We start from the raw sequence: 15,072 nt of genomic DNA, 5'->3' as shown, positions 1-15,072 counted from the left end.
TGGAGGGCTGGATGAACAGTAGACGGTGGAGGGGTGCCCGTGGAGGGGTGGTTGAACAGTAGCCGGTGGAGTAGCGCGCGGTGGAGGCTGCATGAACAGGAGCTCGTGGAGGCTGGAGGAGGTCGACGGTGGAGATGAACAGTATCCCGTGGAGTCCCGTTTTGCGGTACGCCACACCCCTCCTGATGAACATCACCCCCATTTCGACCGTAGGAGGTCCGTTTCATCCGTTTTGCGGTACGCCATACCCCTCCCGATGAACAGGACCCCCGTCTCGACCGTAGGAGGTCCGTTTCGTCCGTTTTGCGGTACGCCACACCCCTCCCGATCAACAGGACCCCCGTTTCGACCGTAGGAGGTCCGTTTCCTCCGTTTTGCGGTACGCCACACCCCTCCCGATCAATAGGACTCCCGTTTCGACCGTAGGAGGTCCGTTTCCTCCGTTTTGCGGTACACCACACCCCTCCCGATCAACAGGACCCCGTTCCGAACGTAGGAGGTCCGTTTCCTCCGTTCTGCGGTACGCCAGGCCTCATTTCCATCGCCTGTTCCATCCAAGCCCTCCCGATGAACACGACCACGCATTCCGTTCCGACCCAGCCGGTTGGCTCCCACACGTTCCGTTGCCTCCCGATGAACACGACACATTCCGTTGCCTCCCCATGAACACGACGCATTCCGTTGCCTTCCTATGAACACGACGCATTCCGTTGCCTCCCCATGAACACGACGACGACGCTGTTTCTCCGTTCCGACCCAGCCATGTACACGAGCCCTGGCCGTACGTATGCGCGAGTAGGCGTTCGAGACCTCGCCCGTATGCACACATACGTGGCCGTATTTTCTTTCTTGCACCATGGCCGCTGTACGTACGTGTACATGCTACGTGCGCGCCTCTACTACGACACGTACGCGCCTCTACTACGACACGTGCACGCCTCTACATCCACCAGTATACATGTACGTACATGTTCGCGACCAGAATGACAACGCTACATACGCTTCGACAAGGTGGGTCCTGACTGTCAGGCACTTCCTTGCGTGCGAAGATGTAGCTGGTGGGTCCCAGCAGTCAGGGGGGCGAATCGTTTTTTTGCCCGGACGCACTTTCTTGCGTGCGAAGATGTAGCTGGTGGGTCCCAGCAGTCAGGGGGACGAATCTTTTTTTTTTTGCCCGGACGCACTTCCTTGCGTGCGAAGATGTAGCTGGTGGGTCCCAGCAGTCAGGGCGAAACGTTTTTTTTCGCGAAATACGGTGGCCCGTCCGGTGGGTCCCCGCTGTCAGGTGGAGGAATCATTATTTTGCGCGTAATAAGGAGGCACTTCCCTGCTGTGGCCGTGGACCCAGCTGTCAGCCTCTCCACGTACAGTCCACGTCCGATGGAAGTCGTTCCTTGACCACGTTGACCACGCCGCGCTGAGAGCACCACGGTGGTGGACGATGGCGAGGACTAGGAAGGGGACGACTCGGAGCCGGGGAAGACACGGCAGTGGATGCCCACGCGAAGAGGAGTACGAGGGTTCACTGGTTCGGCTGCGGTGTGAGGCTGTTGTCGCCGCAGAATAACAGGGGGTGTGGGTGAGTAGAGGGATGGCCTAGCCAGTGGTGGGAGTAGTAGGGGGCGGTGAGGCCTCCGCGGCATCACAGCCGGCCACGGGAGGCAGGAGCACGCGACACGACCGGCGCTGGTTTGGCGGCTGGAGCAAGAAGACCAGAGGTTGAAGAAGCACTACGGCCGTTGGATGAACATCGTATGGTAACAGGAGCTAGAATCGTCCATATTGACTAAGTTGACAAAGCCCTCCGTCCCCGTCAACTTGTTAGGCCCACAAGTCAGCCTCCCACTATGCTGGGTTCCAGCTGGCAGGGGGAGTATTCATTTTTTTGTGCGTAATAAGGAGGCACTTCTTGCGTGCGAACATAGCTGGTGGGTCTGACATGTCAGCGGGGGGCACGTTATTTTCGCGAAATACAGAGGCCCTTCCGGTGGGTCCCAGATGTCAGGTGGAGGAATCATTATTTTGCGCGTAATAAGGAGGCATTTCCTTGTGTGCGGCCGTGGACCCAGCTGTCATCCTCTCCACGCACAGTCTACTTCCGATGGTGTCGTTCGTTGACCACGCCGCGCCGAGCGCATCCAAGGTGGTGGACGATGGCGAGGCCCCGGACAGCAACGAGCCGGAGATGGGAAGACGCGGGAGTAGAGTCGCAGACGGAGAGGTGTACGAGGGTTAACTGGTTCTAGTGCGGTGTGGTTCGGCAGTCGGTGGAGAAGAACAGGAAGTGTGGAGGGGTGGAGGGATGGCCTGGCCAACTGTGGAGTAGCGCTTTATAGTGAAGCGTGCTAAGTAGAGCTGCTAGCAGCAGGAGGCGGGAGGTGGTCCCGGCGGCGCTGGAGGAAGAAGACAAGAGATTGAAGATGGATGCCGGTCGTTGGATGTAAATCCAACGGCTAACATGTCAGAATCATTTGTTGACTAAATTGACAACGACTTGCGTTGGCTTCGACCTATTGGCCCACATTTCAGCCTCCAAAAATGTGACACGTATTCAACCCATTTTTTCAGAATTTCAGTCTTTTTTTTGCGCGGTAGAATTTACAGTCAATTTGATCTTTTTTTTTGAATTACAGCCATTAGCTGGGCTGGGTGAACAAATAATGTAGCGTCCATGCGGCCCATTTATTTTATTTCCTAAAAATTACAGGCCATTTGCACTTTCTCAAAATACACGATTTTGCTGGGCTGATTCTAATTATAATGTTGGGTTGGGCCAGCAATGTTATCAAAAAATAAAAAGGGGCTGAGCATTTTGTTATAAATATATTTAAATAATAAGTGATATTATTACATTCGTCCTTAAATCTTACCAAGCTTTTGTACACAATCACTAGGATTTCCGTGCCAAAACAATCCAGGATTTTATTTGTTAAGAAATTATTTTTATAAGTTAATAAGATGTGGGATATTGTTTTCTTACATATGTAAGTATCTGTTAAATATATGATGACAATAAAAATAATATATAATAACATATAAAATAATTTAAATATATATAATATAGTTAGAAGGGAAACATAAGTTGGACCTCGCGTTCCTATTCTTATATAGAAAAATAGAACAGACCTCTGCGTTTTCTTCAAAAAAATACATAAATTGGGCTGCCAAAAATAAAACCTCGGATGGGAGGTCCATAGGCCGGTCGATACATGATGGCCCTAAGAAAATACAAACAGGCCTATGGACCTCCCATCCGAGGTCGTGGCTGCGCATGTTAAAAATGAAAGCCTAGACGGGGCAGCCCAAAACCACGTCAAACACTTGCCAAAACTTCGTCCCTCGTTTTCTCTGTGTTTCGCACACTCGACATTGTGTGGGCATTTTGACTGTGCATCATATTAAGATGTGCTATGCATGAATGTTGATCAGCATGATGTTAACTGGTTGGTAGTTCCATTTTCGACCATGAATAAAACTTCCAACATGATGTTAACCCTGTTTGAAAAGGCCGTGTTAATATAAATGCTCTGCCTCTGAAAGTTGCAGTTTCTTATCTGAAACTGAACTTGCAGTTTCTTATCTGAACTGAAACTTGTAGTTTCTTCTCTGAGAATCACATTGTCTGCACTTTTATACTCCTATGAAACTACATTTTTTTAAGTGCTAAAAATAGATCTCTAGAATTCATAAAATACTTCATATGCTCAATACTGCAATTCTGAAATTCAAAAGACATTCATATCTGAAAGTACTCTCAAAATACACAACACAAAACACAATTCACAACCTGCAAATACTGACAACCCTAAGCTCCTCCTGACAATTCACAACCTGCCCGACTATTGGGCTGGGGGGGGGGCAGCCCCCTCCTATTCCTCGGTGGTAGACAGCCGCCCCGTGAGACGATATGAACGGCAAGGGAGACGATGGCGGGGAAGCGTCGTCGGGCCAACTGCTTTTCTCCTCTTGTAGTTGGGTTCGGTCAACGAAGACTCCACCGGCTCGCTCTGGCAGGACACCCTCACAAACGGCACCCTGTAGATGCTCGATCCTTCAATCTCTGGTGGATGCTCCATCTGGGATCGATACTCCCACCACCGCTCCCTCACGATCGGATTCGGTGAATTTGTTTGCTCCACGGCCCAGAGGAGCAGCTCTATGTACTCCGGCGCGACTCCCTCCAGAAGTATCGCCGCCTTTTCGCTCTGTTGCAGATATTTGGCCATGGATGTCGTCGTCGCCGCTAGTTGGTCCTTGTTGTCAAGCCAAGACTGTATCTCCAACATCCTAGCTAGCTTCACAGGGTCGCCGTCTGCGATCCTCACGTATCGGTTGTACTCCTCCATCGATCTACTTCTCCACAGCACCTTCACTCGCCGGCGGTGGTTTTTGAATGGAAGAGGAGAGGAGCAGCGCTGGTTTTGGATTAGAACGGGAGAGGAGCGACGCTGGTTTTGGACTGGAACAGGAGAGGAGGGGTAGTGGTTTTGAAATGGAAGAGGAGAGGAGCGGCGCTGGATTTAGATTGGAACAGGAGAGGAGCGGCGGTGGTTTAAGAGGAGAAGAGCGGAAGAGCGGCGCTGGTCTTGGAAGTATTTTTTTGTTGTTTTGCGTATTTTGGGTCAAAGTTTGACCACGTACTGTATTTGACAAGCAAAATGTGAATGCATGTCACCAAAAATTGTATCGTTTGGTTCGTATCTGAATGTACTTTCAAATTATATTATTTTTGCAACGTAAAACATATATTTTATGTGCAAAAATCATGGTCAATTATGACCCAGAATAAAAGGGAGACTAGTTAATGTGGGGTCACTTTCTTAATTGAAGGGTAAATTGATTTTGATTTTGATCCAGTCACAGCGCGCCGGCCCTCTCGTCCAATCCTAAATCGCTGCCGCACGCTCCTCTCCCTCTTCTCCATTGCAAAACCACCTCCTCTCCTCTTCATCATCTCCATTCCAAAACCACCGTCTCGCCTCTCCCTCTTCTGATCTTCTCCATTGCAAAACCGCCTCCTCTCCTCTCCATCATCTCCTTTCCAAAACCACCGTCTCGCCTCTCCCTCTTCTAATCTTCTCCACTTCAAAACCACCTCCTCTCCATCATCTCCATTCCAAAACCACCGTCTCGCCTCTCCCTCTTCTCTATTGCAAGACCACTGTCTCTCCTCCCATCTTCCAAAGCTAGCACCGGACCACTCAGAAGGACATCTATGGAGAGGATGCAGCAGCGAATCAGGCAGATCGCCGGCGGCGACCAGGCAAAGTTAGCCAGGTTGAAGGAGATCCTTAGTTGGTTTGACAATGAGTGGGAGATTTCGAGGACGGTGTGGGCCATGTGCCAATGTATGCGAAAGAGCGAGACGGCGGCGATGAGGGCGGCGATGTACATGTACTCCTCGACGGCAGCCACGCCGCAGTCCTCCGAGTTCATCGAGTATCTCCTCTGGGCGATGGAGCAGACAGATTCGCCCGAGGCGATAGTCAGGCGGAGGTGGTGGGCGTACAGGTCGAAGGTCGAGCACCTAGAGGATAACGAATCGATCGAGTATGGTGTGCCGTTCGTGAGGGTGCAGAGCCAGCCGGAGCCACAGGAGTATTCGTTCTCCCACCGCAAGAGGAGGCCAGATGGCGTGACGTCTCTTCCCCGCCGTTCTCCACGGTTCCCTCGACGCTCGCCTCGTTTCAACGGCGGCGGTAGGGTTTAAGGTAAGCTTCGCACTAACCTAATCTTCCACCTGCTCATGCTTACAATCGGTGTGACAGCTAATGAAAATCATGCTTACAATCAGTCTCCGAGTACTACGCCAATCACCCTAAAATAGCTCTGGACCTTTGGGTCAAAGTTGTGACACAGTGTACAAATAAAGAAAAATAGATTGGTGCTTCTTTCAGAAAAGAGTACTCCCTAGAAAACTGCCAATATAAGCTACTAGTATTTGGTTAGATGATTTGCTGCCGAGAAAGATCTGTCCACAGAGAGCGCCACACATCCCACTGGTGGTGGTGGATGCCAATGCGTGCATGCAGCATGGTTGGTGTCGGTAATTTTTACTTGGCACACCTCGCACTCTGCATATATGCCGGTTCCATACGTACATTTGTGCAGTTCCACCAAAATGCAGCTGAATAACCCTGTTTGCATGGATAATGAAAAAGTGTGATTCATTATAGTGGCACTAGTTGATGAAACACACAAAATAAATAGAAGAAAATATTACGATAGTATCATAGTATGCCATGCTGCGAGGGCGAGATGGGCCCTGTGACGCCTCATACGGTACGCCTCATACTGGACATCGTCCCAAGTCTCCCAGATACACCTTCTGCCAGTGATGAACATCAGTGTACAGCGGTAGTACAAGGAGGCGCCTTGAGGCATTCAAATCTCTATTTTTGTACATATCAACTAAAATTAAGCACCCCCGTTTGCAGAAACGCTTAAACATTAACAATGGGACTAGTTGATGAAACATACATTAACAAAGGGAAGCACTTTCTTTATCTACATTGGAAATGAAATGATAGAGATGACACTCACTCTATTTTAACTGTATTATTACTTCATTTTATCAGTGACACTAGGGTCGAGCAGGTGGCAAACGAGGTGTACCGTGCGTCGCAAGGATGGAGGCCGGGGGTGCTTAGACTGGGATGCTGAAGCTGGCTCTTTCAGTCACCAACATGGATGATTCAATTCATGGGACCTTTTGGTGCAGTTCACCTAAAATGAAGCAATGTCCCATGAGCTAGCAGCTTCTTCTTCAATTTTTTTAAGAAAAGGGCTCCAGCCCCGGTTCCATTTCCATCAGAAAACGAAACCCACAGAGCTTCTTCTTCATTAGTTGCAATAAAATTGAGCAACATCAAGGTTGGTTGTGAAGCTCCTGGAATGCTCAACTATAATTTGGATATCATTTGTGCAGTTCAACTAAGATCGAGCGTGAAATGTATATCTCTGTTTGCACAAAAAAGGAGGAAAGGAGGGTGACTAACAAGTGATGAAACATGCATCAAATGAAAAGAAGCATGTTCCTTATCTGAATGGCAATCCTACAAGGATAGTAGCAATTTCTAAAGAACTTGCATTGCTAGATATTAGTGTGGGCATTAGGATTAACTATGACAACCGTTAAATACGACATTACTTTGGGCACGGGAGAGTAGGCGGACTAGGACAGTTGCATTTCTAACGAAAAGAACCAACTTATCTTAATGGGATATTTTAGCAGGACATGTAAAGAAGTGCCATTGATTCATATTACTGGAGGCATTACATTGAAAACAACATTGGTTTAACGTGTCCTTACTTTTAACAGTGCGACTGCTACATTTTACCAGTGGCATTACATAAGAGTGGCTCGGGGCAACAAACATCAGAACAGGATATCTGGGTTGGTCCCATTTTCGTTCGGTATAGCCACCTTATACTATGTGAGGCTAGCAAATCTAGTGCTGGACTTACTCTGTTGACTTGTCCCTCAGTCCCCACTTTCTTTCCTTTTTCAACCAATAGATCGGGTTTATATTGAGTTTGTACTGCGTTTCCCTTTATTTCCCTATTAGACCTAGAGACCAGTTGGATAGCCAGTCTCTGCTACTTTTCGCCCCCATTATTTCCTCTTTCGACCAAGTCCTAGATTCAGGTGACAAATCCTCCCCCACCGCCACCCCCTTTCTTCCTTGTTTGAACCAAGTAGTACTAGATTCGAGTGCATGAACTAGTTTTACCTCTTAAACGTAAAAAAATTAGGTGGTTTTCGAACAGCCGATCGATCCTATCTACGAGGGGGCCTGAGAAATAGTAAAAGATACAAATGCAGCGACGCCAGGAGCTCGGGAAGTAGAGCAAGGCCGGTTTCGAAGGAAGTTATACCTGATGGTCGCCGGGATGTCGCTAGGTGGGCGGCGGGAGGCCGGATCTGCCCACACTACGGCAGCGAGGAAGAAGGGGTCGGAGGCCCTTCCTCGCCAGCGGTGCTTGGGAGAGAACGGCAAGGCAGGCTGATCGGGACGCGCCCAGCAGTGGGTAAGAGCCATCGCGAAGGACGACCGCGTGAACATTGCACCTTCTCACCTTCCCCGGTGGAGAGGATCCGGCTGGATCTGTCACCAGCGGTGAGCAGAGAGAGAGTGTGTGGCCACCGCTGTCGTGTTTAGATCTGGAGAGGTTGAGACAGTGTGAAGAGAGCAACACTAGCAAGCAAGCGCGGAGGCTCCTGCCTATATAGTGGAGTAGTACTAGTTTTCTTTTGTCTATCGGAGCCGGCTTAACCTCTTCAATGACTGTCGAGAAGTCTTCATGCACGTGGCCCGGAGACGCAGTTGTCGTCATTTTGATCTGAAGCGCCGGATTATAACATATAACACGAAAAAATGCCACATGACAAGAAATCATAACCTCACTGCCCAAAGGAGACAACATGAATCCCGACGGACAAACTAGACGAGGAACAAAGCTCAAATTAAAGATAAACTCGTAGAAAAGGGGTCCGTCGATAGATGTCCTAATTAACATAGCCGGCTTGACCTAGATGGCAGCCGAGTAGGCACTGCTCGTGCATGTGCCCCAATGACTAGCCCAACTCAGTTGTCGCTGTTTAACCCTCGCAGTGATCCGAAGCACATGACACCTAATTTTGCGAGATGACAAGAAACCTTTTTTTAGATTTCTCACCACAACTACAGCCATGTACAACACAGCCTGCACGATATGTACACGATAGCCAATCCAGGCGTGTCTGCTGGAGTCTGGTCACATGCATGGACGAACTGATCTTCCGTGTCTTGCAGGGATTGTCCAGGCACCAACGTAGTACAACACTTCTCTAGTACTATCGCTCGTCTCCCTCTTCTATTAAGTCACCCGACTTGCGGGGCCGGGGAGTGTGCCTATGGTTGGTTCTCAATTGCCGTCCCACATGTGTGTGCAAACGCAATATGAAGCGCGTTCCATTCGGAGAGCAGCGTGCCAGACCGACCGACCGTCTGGGGTGCGACGCGAACGCGACGGGCGTGCTGTATACTTCGTACATGTGTACCGCCGTTTTCTAGATGCTTTGCTCCATGGCGCGGGCGCAATCCATGGATACAAAATTAGTATACTGTATACTATTTAAAAGTCGAGGGCGGGGCTTTTCCTGCGCGGTAGGCGGCGGGGCAGTTCCGCCTAGTCGGTTCGACAGAGACGCGAGAAGACGAGGGAGTAGGCTGCTGCAAACGTAGGGCTGTGTGATTTGACAGCGAGTTACTGCTGGGCAGGTGGGGCCCCGTGATTTGACTTGCCATTATCCTTTTAAGTGCGGCGCTACGACCGGCGTGAGTCTCCCGATTCCTGACCACCTCCATACAGGTGCCTCTCCCAATGCTCCACCATGTAGTAGAGGCTGGCTCTTGCATGAGAGCCCACTTCTCCACTTTTTCCTTGCCTCTCTTTCTCCACATATGCAAAAATGCCATGTAAAGCGCATTATTGTACTTACTTGTACTTGCTCCTACATGTGCTTAAGCTTGCCACATAGGCATAAAGTCTGATGTGGCAAGTTAATCAAGAAGAGAGAGACTAGTTTGGTGACCCAAGGAAGAAACGGTGCTAAGCGCGTGTACCTAGGTGAAAAGACAATTTTGAGTCTATAGCTAATTAAATGAAGCAAACTTAGCAACACCATTTCATTGGAAGAGGTCACTCCTTGGCAAATGCAATAAATACTAGTACTCCCTGTGTCCCATAATATAAGAACGTTTTTGGCACTACACTAGTTTCAAAAATGTTCTTATATTATGGGACGGAGGGAGTACAAAGAAAGAGAGAGAGAGGAGTAAAAAAATACACTTATAGCCAACCTTGTTGTAGTATGAGTGACTAAGTGATGACTATGTATGACATGCCAACATCAGATAGCCTAACGCACCGTGTTAAATCTCCAAGGGCGCGACCACGCGAGCGACGCGACGGCCGTGGTAGGCGCGACCATGATACGGGATGCTGGCAGCCCTTGGATCTGAGATCAAACGGTCGCATGCTAAGTTGCTGAAAATTTGCAGAATAACCCTCCAGGATAGGATATTCACCCATAGGTCTAGAATCACGCCATGAAACCGTTCGATCTCAGATCCAAGGGCTCTCGGAAGCCCGTATCATGGGAGAATGGAAAGCCACTACCCTGCCGTTCGCACGCTGGCAGTTCGCTCCTACTCGTCCCCGCACGTCCTTCAATACTACGGCGGTTCGCTCCTAGTCGTCCCGTCCATTCACATTACGGCAGTTCCACTAATCCTAACGCTCCTCCCAAATCCATGGCATCCCAAATCTCCACGATCGGCGGTGAGTACAAGGTTAGAACCATCACCAGCGATGAGTTCGACGTCATCTACACCCGTTCTTCCGCGACGGTGAAAGGATGCCTTTCTTGCTTCAGACGCATGTTCGAAGACTCAGATGATGAGTGGGTCACTGGGCTAGATGTTGAGTACACCACAGTCCTGGGACGAGAGAAGGATCTAAAGGATGAAGAGAGGAAGAAGCCCGCCGTGATCCAGGTTTGCGTGCATGACTTATGCTTGGTCTACCACATATGCCATGCCGACGTTGAGTGCGAGGATTTTAAGGACTTCCTCGAGAGCAACCTAGTCAAATTCGTTACTGTAGACTTTGGTAACGACAAAAGAAGTCCTGTGTCGGATAGGCCTCGTTGTAGGCAACATCTTCGACCTCCAGAAGAATCGGCTGGTGTCCTCTCGTCAGCCTTCCATGCTGACCCTGGCAGGAGCCATGGTTCATCCTTCGTATGGTAAACTGGAGAAATCTCCATACACCTTTCATCGTCATGCATGGCAGCGGAATGTACTAGATATAGACCACATCCACTACACTGCAATGGATGGCTACCTTTGCTTCAATATCTACAAGGGTTGGATGAAGAGCAACAGCCAAGTGTGCGGTTCAAGCAAAGAAGTATCGGCCAAGAGGAAGAGGGACAAGGACGAAGTCGAGGACGTGGACGAGGACTCCGAGTAAGGTGGCAGTGTCGTTGCTCATGGTGGTCCTAATGCAGTGTCTACCAGAATAGTTGCAAAGTTTAATTTCAGATGTGCTTAATTTAATTTGAGGGGTGTGTTGTGCTGAGCCCCCAGCAGAACTATGTTATGTTTCTTCTCGTTACTTTAACTCTTTAGTACGTACATACTAGTATTTCTTACATTTCATCTTTTAGTTGGTATATTACTACCACTCGTTTCTTCACATTATATACGTACAATATATATGGCCAACATCATATAGCCAGCAGTTTAGTTGTCAAAGAATTTCAGGGTGCTTAGTTTTGTCAAAGAATTCCAGGATGCTTAGAGGGTGCTTGGATCCAAGGGACTTATTTTAGTCTGACTAAAAATAGTCTTTTTAAGAGGCTAAAGTTCCAAGCACCCCTGACTAAAGAGGGGCTAAAACTAGTCTTGAGACTAAAATTTTTTAGTCAGGGGTACCCCTACTAAAATGTGGATTAGTCCTCTCTCTACGCATTTAACTCCTCTCCTTTAACACAGGCGAGTTCTGGATTGGAGGGTTTGGAGAATAATAAATGCTCATTAACTTGATTTTAGCCTTTTTAGTATTTGGATCCAAGCATGGGTGAGGCTAGCATGTTTTAGTCCCACTACTTTTAGTCATGGGACTAAAACGTATCCAAGCACCCTCTTAGTTTTATTTGAGGGGTGGGTTGTGCTGGACACCATTATTGTGACTAGCCTTTTTAATAGTACTATTGCATAATTTGGCGATGAGCGCTCTCTATATGTACCACCTTTTTTAATTTCAAGTTTTGCTCCATGGCGCAATCCATCGATACTACTGTTGTACAAAAGTATACATTTTTTAAAAGGCTCCAGGGCGGGGCAGTCTAGCTTGGTCGGTTTCACGAGAGGCGAGGGCCTTTGTGATTTGACGGCTCATTACTGCTGGAAGGCGGAGCCTTGTGATTTGACTGCTCGTATAAATGCGCCGACGACCTGATCGAGGAGGAGCAAAGAACCGTGCGGTATACTCAAGTTTTCCACTGGAGTAGTACTGCGACGGAGGAGCACGAAACACGGCAGCCCAGTGCCATATGGCGATAAAAAATGATCTAATTTGCTAGTCATCTCATTGTTAGCATTGTTCTATTCATTCCCTAAAAAAACCATTGTTCTATTCATGCCTCGCAGAGAACGTGACACGTGCGGCGAAACACCCGAAGCAAAAGATGAAACACAGGAGCAAAAGAAGAAGGAAGATTATCACCCCAAATGATCTAATTCGCCACGGAGCCGTAACTGCTTCTTCATCGCCTCCACGACCTCCATCTCCTTGCGCTCTCCTCCGCCATCTTCTTCATTCTGTCCATGACGCGGGATTTCTCGATGCGAGCCTTCATCATCTATTCCATGGCCGCATTACGTACCTTGACAGCAGCCGGGTGCTCGATGCGGAGCTTCGCCAACTCCTCCTTCTGTTCCATGACGAGGGCCTGCATCATCTTCATCGAGGAACTACTATTCTCATGCAGCTTCTTCCAGCCGGCGTTCTTCTCCTTCAACAGGTCGATCTCGTGGCAGAGCTTCGCCTTGTCCTCCTGAAGTCGCAGGATTTCGCCGGCCGCCTTCTTCTCCGAGGCAATGCTCTTCTTCAGCAGCATCACCAAGCCGGCGGTCAACTCCCCCTGCTGATTGAGCTCAGCGGGCATGTCGTCGAGGCTCTCCTTCAGCAACTCCATCAAGCCTTGGATGAACTCCTTCTGCTTATTGAGCTGACCAGGCATGCCGTCGAGGGATAACGACTCCAGCTCCGCCGGCTCGGCATGTTCGCCTCCGCGGCTAGGGCGCTCCTGGGAGCCATCGCCTACCTGTGAGAGATCTTTCGAGGTCTCTGCGTGGCGGCGAGCCCTCTCTTTTTTTTCCGCAGCCTTGGTTGCCGCTCCCTTGTTACGAGTAGTTCTCGACCTAGAGCTCTGCTCACCGGCCATGGCAACGACGGACGAAGAAGAAGCACTTATGAGGAGGAAAGGTAGAGTAATTTTCGGTTAGGTAGTTCCCCTTTTTATAACCTAAGTACTAGCACTAGTACTAATACCTGCATAGTGGGAACACGTTCAGGTTTGGTACGTACTAGTAGGTGTGAGCAGGTTTTCGAATGTGATGGGAACAAGGTAAAGATTAATTGATGGTTTTGGTTTCGAGGCCCGAAACGACTCCCGATGAGTTTAGCGGAACATAAATTTCAAGTACTACACTGCTCAAATGCGTAAATATTATGTTACTGTCAAAAATTGGCACAAAATACGAAGGAGACCAATGGAAGTACTACTAGCAACCCACGATTTAACTACTCGCATGCGCGCAGTGGAGTAATAATGTCTTTCTTCCGCCCTCACGTCCACTCAATTTGCATGTGCTGTATTAATTGACCATCAATGAAGTGAACGACTTTACACGCGTCAAATTATCACATGGGGTGGATCTTGGTACAAAATTGCGTCCGCCCGTGTACCCGCGTGTGCGTGCGAGGGAATGAGTGCGTGTGTGGCGTGCGTGCACATCTTCGCTTCATGCATGTACCGCCAGTATGGCTCGGGGAGGACGAGTACATTCTTCTGGAACCAGCAGCACATCACTGTGATCAATCCACGCAAGGAGGTCACGACAACGCCTCCACATGTGCACGTGGCTTCATGAACTGTAAGAGAGACACTGTGTAGCGTGCCATTGGTATTCTAATTTACGTGTTTTGCACATACTCGAAGTACTAGTAAGGTACACGTGCATTGCACGCATCAGATTTTGCAACCAAATTATGAATCAATACCAGACTATAGCATGTAAGCTCTGAGTCACATATGCCTGATGTAGCCCTTCGTTTAATTCTTATAGTTCATCTCATTCAAAATCAATTAGTTTTTATAAAAAAACTAAGAACGCGGGAATAGGAAAAACATGGGATTATAGTGGAATGTCGTCTTGAATCCTACAGGATTGTACGAGTGTTTGATTGTGCATAGAAAAAATGCAGAATTCTTTCAAAGAGGTTTGAGTGGATGGGATGTTTCCTATGAAATCTAGTGCAAATGAATCATATGGAAAAATTCCTATGGTTTACAATCCTACGAATCAAACAACCAAGATAGGATAAATTCCTAATTATTAGAATCCTCCAAAATTCCTTTGAGAATCCTTTGAATCAAAGAAGCCCTTAATCTATTTTATGATTCATGGAATTGTGCATTGTAAAGCATAAAGTAAAAAAAATAATGGCAATTCAACTAGAAAAAACGTTTGGGCAGTTATGATACGGAAGATTCTAGAACAAAAGAGAACCACTATTGTTTTGAGGTTTGTGCATTATGCTTAAGTTCAACCATGGAGTCTGCTAGATTGTACATGTTGCAAAATCCGGTGGGGGGCTAGAAGATGGTGCGAGGGGCCGAGTGGAGGGAGACTATGAAGGAATGCACAAGTGCAAGATCGATATTTAGAGAGAGGGGGCGAACACGTGCGCTGTTGCGCGCAGTGGCGGAGCCATGAAAAATAAATGAGCTAGGGGGCCAAGCATTGCTAATCCTTTACGAGGAGGGTCAATTCATGAACTTAAACCATTTTTAGCAGCAATTGTCTAATGATCACATTCATATTAGCCTCGATATATAGTGATGTTAGGGGGGAGGGGGGCAGGGCCCTTACTGCCCCCTGTCTTCGCCATTGTGCACGCGTATGAGAGATGAAGCGGAAGGCATCGATGATGAGAGGGGGACGTTGGATATATAATTAATGTGGGTGTATTAGCTATATATGTCCATCCTATATAGAGAGGTATAGATTGATCGATGTGGACGTGGGAAAGAGGGTGAGACCTCACTGGATATATCGATTGATCGGTTTGTGTGGAAAACTATGAAAGACCTAGCTATATACACACATACATAGAGGAACATCGATCGTTGCGCATGCACGCGTGAGAGATAAAGAATGCCCGATATGATGGAGAGGGGGATGTGTGTGAGTGTGTGCCTTCATGGGAGACCGACCTGAAGAAAAAGATTGCATG

The sequence above is a fragment of the Triticum aestivum genome, chromosome 2D, assembly GCF_018294505.1.
Source record: "Triticum aestivum cultivar Chinese Spring chromosome 2D, IWGSC CS RefSeq v2.1, whole genome shotgun sequence".
Taxonomy (NCBI): Eukaryota; Viridiplantae; Streptophyta; class Magnoliopsida; order Poales; family Poaceae; genus Triticum; species Triticum aestivum.
Note: the sequence above shows the minus strand (reverse complement) of the source record.